This window comes from Notolepis coatsorum (assembly GCF_963971535.1).
Source record: "Notolepis coatsorum genome assembly, chromosome: 14".
In the NCBI taxonomy this organism is placed as follows: domain Eukaryota; kingdom Metazoa; phylum Chordata; class Actinopteri; order Aulopiformes; family Paralepididae; genus Notolepis; species Notolepis coatsorum.
The window spans coordinates 67,170,494-67,178,293 of NC_140178.1; the positions used below are offsets into that span (position 1 = coordinate 67,170,494).

The following is a 7,800-nucleotide window of genomic DNA, read 5'->3' on the forward strand; positions in this document are numbered from 1 at the left end:
GTCTTCCTAAGCCGACACACACACAGACACACACACACACACACACACACACACACACACACACACACACCCTGCTCCAGTCTCCTGTTCAGACTGACCCTGTCAACACTTCTCTCTCAGTAGTAGCTACCTCAACAGCCTAACACCTACACTAGCCCACTTGGCTCAGTTAGCCACTCTATCTGTCAAACGGTTAGTTTGAGCCCAAAACTAAAACTCAACCCCTACGATTATAATGGTGTATTATAATACAAATGGTGTGTGGTGTCATTATTGTGTATTATAACAGCAATGGTGTATGGTGTTATGTTATGATGTGTTATAATGGTGTATGAGCCATTGGGGAAGCTCTTGTATAAAAGTTATATACGGGGTTTTGATATTATATGATAACACAGTAAATAAATAAAGTTATAATATATGATAACAAACACATAGGGTTACATTACATGATAACATAATGTTTTAAGAAATAATATTTTCTGAAACATAAGCTGTTAAATCCTAATATCTGTACACTATAGTTATTTCATACAAATAGACGTAATGCTAAGTCTATCGCTACAGCCACTCAGTACCCTCCTCACAGACACAGAGCGTCACACACGGCGGCCCCTGCTACAGTACAGCAGTACTGATTTACAGCCCAGCTCACTGTTCTCCACAGCCTAATGGCTTTACAGCTCCTTCTGACTGGGGTCAGTGGGGACACACACGCGCACACACACGCACTCCATGGCTCTTCAAAGAGTTCTCCCTCTACACACAGTTACAGAACGTCCTATATTTCTGCCACAGAGCTCTAACACACAGAGCTGCCCTCAGAGGGCACGTGTTCGCGTTCGCGTGTGTGTGTGTGCCTGTGCTCATGCACACATACACACACACACACAAGCAATTAATCCAACTGTAATTTCCACAAATTCCCTCCCCTTTCTCTCTCTCTCTCTCTCTCTCTCTCTCCAAAACACACACATGTACCCACACTAATGCACACACACACACACACACACACACACACACACACACACACACACACACACACACACACACCCACCCACCCACACACATAGAGGCCTCGGCGGTAGTGAATGGTGGTCTTTGAGAGCGACTGGCCAGGGGCCACATGAGAAGCGACTGTGTCTGGGAGGCATAGGAGAGAGAGGTCACCAAGTTCAGCAAGAGGGAAGGCCACCAACACACACACACACACACACACACACACACACACACACACACACACACACACACACACAGATATATACACACACTCATACACAGATACTAAGACACAAACATGCACTGAGGAGGGAGGAACACAAAAAATACACAAAGCTGCATTATCTTCATGATCTGCATGACGGGGACATTCTCTCTCTCATAGTCGCACACACATACACATACACACACACACACACACACACACACACACACACACAATCAAACACACACACTTTTACAATTCACCCTTGCCTTTTCTATCCTAACACATGCTGCACAGACATAACCTGGGTACCACCACTCATAACCTGGGTACCACCACTCATAACCTGGGTACCACCACCCATAACCTGGGTACCACCACCCATAACCTGGGTACCACCACTCATAACCTGGGTACCACCACTCATAACCTGGGTACCACCACTCATAACCTGGGTACCACCACCCATAACCTGGGTACCACCACCCATAACCTGGGTACCACCACTCATAACCTGGGTACCACCACTCATAACCTGGGTACCACCACTCATAACCTGGGTACCACCACTCATAACCTGGGTACCACCACTCATAACCTGGGTACCACCACTCATAACCTGGGTACCACCACTCATAACCTGGGTACCACCACTCATAACCTGGGTACCACCACCCATAACCTGGGTACCACCACCCATAACCTGGGTACCACCACCCATAACCTGGGTACCACCACTCAGGTGGGAGGTCATCATGATGAACAGCTCAGAATAGCTTGATAGTCAAAATGTAAAATGAGAGCACATCACCAATACACACATACACACACAAGACAGGAAATCCCTGCAGCAGTCTAGGACTGCACAGAGGTTTACATGGTTCACTAAAAGAAGTCAATAAAAGGCAATAAGTTAGATCTCCCGTTATAGGTTGTCTGGCATTTCAATATAATGTATCTAATTCTGAGGTCTGAGGTCACACAGGTAGCTATAAGAAGGGATACGTTCAAAGACCCTTAGCTCCGCCCCCTAACAGCAGCCCTGGACGTGTCTATTCTTTCCCCAATACATTTCCAGTTCCGCGTGCGCGTTCTGCGATCTGATTGGCCACGGACGTTTCTGGTGCGATCTGATTGGCCACTGACGTTTCTGGTCATGTGACATGTGCGCCCAATCGCGTTTATCACTGGTTAAGCTTAGGCGACTCTTTCGAAGTTGGTTAAGGTTAGAGTTTGGAATCAGGGCTGGTGTTCTATCGCCATGCTCTAAGACAAACTCTAACCTTAACCAACTTCGAAAGAGTGCCTAGTGCCTACTGCCTAAGCTTAACCGGCGAAAGAACTTGCCGTCACACGATTGGCACGACCAGAAACGTCAGTGGGCCAATCAGAGAGCAGAAGGCGAACGCGGAACTGGAAATGTAGAATTCAGGCGCCCTGGACCTCAGGTGTATGAAGCTGAGGCCCCACCCCCTGGCCTCTTTGGCTTGTCACTCTGTCTGCGTCCTTTCCATTGTTCCATTCTAACATTGAGCTATTATACCATACTAGTGGTTTAGTAGTATGTGACCTTCGGTTAATCATTTCATAATTTTGTTACACAAATACAAATAGTGTCGTGCAGTGGCCTAGACTAACATCTATTTATCCATGGACGTATATGACCTGGTGTCCCTAACAATATCCTGCACCAGCATGTAGACTAGTGTCGACTGCTAGTCAAAGACATGTACACTCAGTTGGAATATGCAGAAGTGCAGAAGTTGCACTCTGTATGATGTTATTTGATCATTTGGAATGAGGACCTTATAGACTCCTCCATTAAGTGCTTATTCCATATATTTGTACTTATTTATATATTTTTACACGGTCAGGTCTCCACTGTCCTCATTCAGTGGCAGCTCCAGAGTTTTTTTTCTTACCAATGCTATGGGGATGATGGAGTATTTAGCACAGGTGCTACAGGATTTATGGGAATGTATACAAAACACGAGGCCAGACACACATACAAGGTATATGTGTGTATAAAGAAACCACTGGTATTTATTGTGCTATGGGGTGGTATGTGGCTTCTTGGGCCATCATAGTGGAAGTTATAGCCCCCTCAAGCTCCTGACTAGCTCCACCTCTGTCCTCGTTCCAAATGAGCAGAAATCTCACAGCGTACACCTCTCTGGTGCAGTAGATACAGAGCAGATACTGATTGGACCATTTCTGTCTACTGAACTGCTGATTATTGAACGTTGCTAGACTATGCCCCCCACTGGTCGGTTGTAGTGAGGATAGAAGCCTTGCATCACGTGTCCCCTCCGTTACACGAGGAGGCAGCCTGTCGCATCTTTTCACCAGACAGCGCAGACTCTTAGTGGCGAGGAGTAACGCGTGGGAGGCTCACGCTGCCCCCGATACTTCCTGTTTCTGCTGTGCAGTCGTCACCCAACCGACCTGTAGGAGTCGCTGTCCACAACGTCCAATCCCCACCCATCGACTTCCACCTGCTGGCTCTGCCAAATGAGCCAGTACGACGGCTGGCCCAAGTCGAAGGCAATGCTGAGACTGGGATTCGATACCGGAGTCTCTTGCATTGGTGACGAGCGCAATCTCCGCTACGCCACCCAGCCGCCTGTCTGTGGCCTAATTTGTATAGATTTGTGAGTTTGACATGAAAGATATTGAGACCTACATGTCTAGAGTGTAGACTCTAACGCAGGGGTGCCCAAACATTCTGACGTGGAGGACCAAGGGCCAAAATATGACATGGGTTGTGGGTCAAATCCAATATCTTATTATACTTTGGAACCCTTTGGGGGGCCAAAGATTATGTTGTGGAGGGCCAAATTTGGCCAGCAGGCCCTACTTTGTATAGCCCTGCTCTAGTGTACAGTTTGCCATAATAACCAGTTGAAGCACAGAGTTTGTTATGTGGGCAAATGTTCCCCTTAGGCTAGCAGGGAAAATAAACATATTAGGATATGTCTGAGAGGATGTGATCCTCATTTAGTCTAAGGCTCTAAGCTGTGGTTAATACCCCATCTTTCTCTTTCTCTCTCTCTCTCTCTCTCTCTCTCTCTCTCTCTCTAATTGCTAATGCTTTTGTTTATGTTTTAAACAACAAGATAAATGCTCATTTTGTTTTCAGAGGGAGAACATTTTTCACCGTTTTTTTGCACTGTGTAAGATTAGCTCCAATGTTTTCTATTGTTTCAGAATTGTTTAGGTCACTAGAGTGTAACTTTAATTTCAGAAATGTCAACTGTTATTCTGGGGCAAGCAAAGATGGCAATTTACATGAGCAAGAAGTGGGGGGGGGGGTGCAAGGGGTCTGATGAGAGCAAGGGTTTCCAATACTCTCTGCTAATGATGGAGGGGTTTGGAAATATCTGGATGTCCTCTGCAAAGTTGTGGGGGGAAGGGCTCTTTTTTGTAAATGTATTGCAGAACATCTATTTATTTAGCTATTTACTGGTGTGATGTGTATTGTTTTTTGTATTCTCTTTTCCTCCCTCCTTTTTCCGTTTTTCTCCCATCCCAATGTTAGTCGTTATGCCAATTCCCAATCCCCCCAATCGTTGCGCACTCTACCCCCTACCGTCGGTCTGGGAGGGCGGAGACTATCACATGCTTCCTCCGACACATGTGTAGCCAGCCCCCCGCTTCTTTTCACCTCACTGGGGGAGTGTAACGTGTGGAAGGATCACACTACCTCCCCCAGATCCTTCCCTCGCTGTGCAGACGCCCCGACCGAACTGTAGGAGTCGCTGTTTACAACGACCAGGACCCACCCACCGGCTTTCCCACCCGCTGACACTGCCAATTGTGTCAGTATGGACAGCCGACCAAGCCAGAGGCACCGCGGCAGCTGGATTCGATCCCACTGTCTCTGCGGTGGTAGACAGACGCTTAGTCCGCTGCGCTACCCGGCCGCCCATGATGTGTATTGTTGTGTATCAGTGTCAACATTTTTTAATAATGGCTTGTCTTTCTCTCTCTGTCTCTCTCTGTCTCTCTCTCTCGCTCTCTCTCTCTCTCTCTCTCTCTCTCTCTCTCTCTCTCTCTCTCTCTCTCTCTCTCTCTCTCTCTCTTCCATGCATCTGGCCTGGGTGTATCTAGCTGTAACTTACAGTAAGTCCTTCACACACACTGCCAAGTGGTAGTGTTAACCACTACACCACAGTGCCGCTTGTAACATTAGTTTAACTGTCTTCTCACTCAATAGATGATGTATGTCGTATATATATATGTATATTATATATGACGTATATAATGCCAGTTAGGGTACCTTGTGTATACTGCACCTTGTGTATACTGTTTACTTTTACTCATACTCATAGTATATATTCAGATTAACATTTTCTATTGCCTATATTTATTGTAACATTTAAATATATAGACCCCTCATCTGCATTACACCATTTATTTTTCTCGTATTTTTATATTCAGATACAATTGTATTCCCTATGTATATGTCTTTCTACTATTACCCTGCCCCATACCTGCATCCCCCTCCCCTATTGTAATGATGTATTAACTCAATCAGCGCCAGATGTCGCTGTGTGTGCCAGCACTTTAATGAATGGGGATACATGCCGGTGATTGCAGGGCTAAAACTATATTAAATATCATAGCTATGGATATAAAAATGATTGCCCATTTGACATCGAGTATCTATCGTTCAATTTGTGAAAAAGAAATAATTTTTTCATCCATACATTCCCGTTTTATACCGTGGTGAGTATAGTTTTAGAGTAATTCTGTGTAATCCCAGGAAACGCCGCTATGCAGCGTTTAGTGCATTTCACTAGAAACCGTGGCATTCCTTGCTTGGATCAATAATCAATCTGAAATCAACGCTATATTATCGGTATTATGTTTCATCATGCATGCATGAAAGGGGGGGGGGGGTTCTATGCTTCGATCGTCACCAACGGCATACGCTGTGGAGTAACGTTACAGTAACACGTTCGGATCACAATGAAGGCATGGTCGGATCAACGCAAGATTAATACCATATAGCCCTTACCTTGACTAGGATGCACTGGCAAAACAATATTCCAATTATCTGATCGCTGATCTGATAGAGCTAAAGGGGGGGGGGGGGGGGGGGGGGGTAGGTGATCATCAAAAAGGCCCAGCAGCGCCTGTACTTCCTCAGGCAACTGAGGAAGTACAGAGTCCAACAACGCCTGCTGGTCCAATTCTACACAAGGCCATAATTCAAAGCATCCTGACCTCATCCATCACAGTCTGGTACGGTTCCACTGATAAACACACCAAACACAAACTCCAACGCATCGCCAAGACAGCCTCCAAAATAATTGGCTGCCGCCTCCCCTCTCTGGACTCCATCTACACCTCATGCACAGTCACCCGCTCTGCTAAAATAGTCAACGATCCCTCTCACCCAGCACACCACTTATTCCAGCGCATGCCCTCAGGTCGCTACAGGTCCATTCTAACCAGACACACACGCTTCACAAACAGCCTTTTCCCCACAGCAGTCAGAACACTGAACACCTGGCCCGCCCCCCTTTGCACAGACGGGCAAGCATCTGTCACTGACTGTTACCGTGACTGTCCTGTATGTATTTATGTATATATGTATTTATTGTGGGGATTGGGAGGTGGGAGGGGGGCGTTTGATGTTTGATGTCTGATGTTTCATGTTGATGTAACCAGTGCTTAACAATCTGTACCGCAAACAATTACCACCAACCATCGTTGTGTGGCATTAAAGTATCTTGTATCTTGTATCTTGTAGGGGGGGACTGGGTATATTTAATATTCAGTATTTTTTTGTATATTTAGTTTTTGGCAGGTTTTGGGTCTGTTTGTTATTTTTGTTGTCTTGTCATTATTGTAGTTATTGTTGTCGTCAATGTTGTGTTATGTTTTAGGAAAAAGAGAGAGAGAGAGAGAGAGAGAGAGAGAGAGAGAGAGAGAGAGAGAGAGAGAGAGAGAGAGAGAGAGAGAGAGAGAGAGAGAGAGAGAGAGAGAGAGAGAGAGAGAGAGAGAGAGAGAGAGAGAGAGAGAGAGAGAGAGAGAGAGAGAAACCCACGCTGCTATGACGCCTGCATTTCCCCAAGAGGAAATATCTTATCTCATCTTAAAACCACAAAGAGACCCTGCTAGGTGAGAAACAGCAGAGCTGTTGTGCTGACGTTGAAATGGTACATGTCAGCTGACGTAAAACGCTGTCTTGTATCACCCAGCATGACAGCAGAACAGCTCTAACTAGTGCAGTCAGTCTGACTGGACTGATGAGCAAGATTCTACCTCTTTCCCATCACACAATCTACACATAATAAATGTAACAGATGACCAACATTTGTATGGAGGCCTTTACTGAAAAACAACGATTATTTTGCACATAATTTTGCACATATCCCCAAACTGACACATACCCCCTTAGAACAGTCTGTCATCCCCACCTGTTTGAAAAAGTCCACTATTGTCCCTGTACCCAAAAAATCCATGCACACTTGCCTCAACGACTATCGCCCTGTAGCTCTCACCTCCATAGTGATGAAGTGCTTTGAGAAGCTAGTGAAGGGCTACATATGTTCCTCCCTCCCCATCAACCTGGACCCCCTGCAATT

General features: G+C 45.8%; 1 protein-coding gene across 1 annotated transcript in view; it reads right to left on the reverse strand.

Annotated features, from left to right (window-relative positions):
- glis2b (GLIS family zinc finger 2b) overlaps nucleotides 1–7,800 on the reverse strand; it is a 47,984-nt gene that overhangs the window by 11,763 nt on the left and 28,421 nt on the right.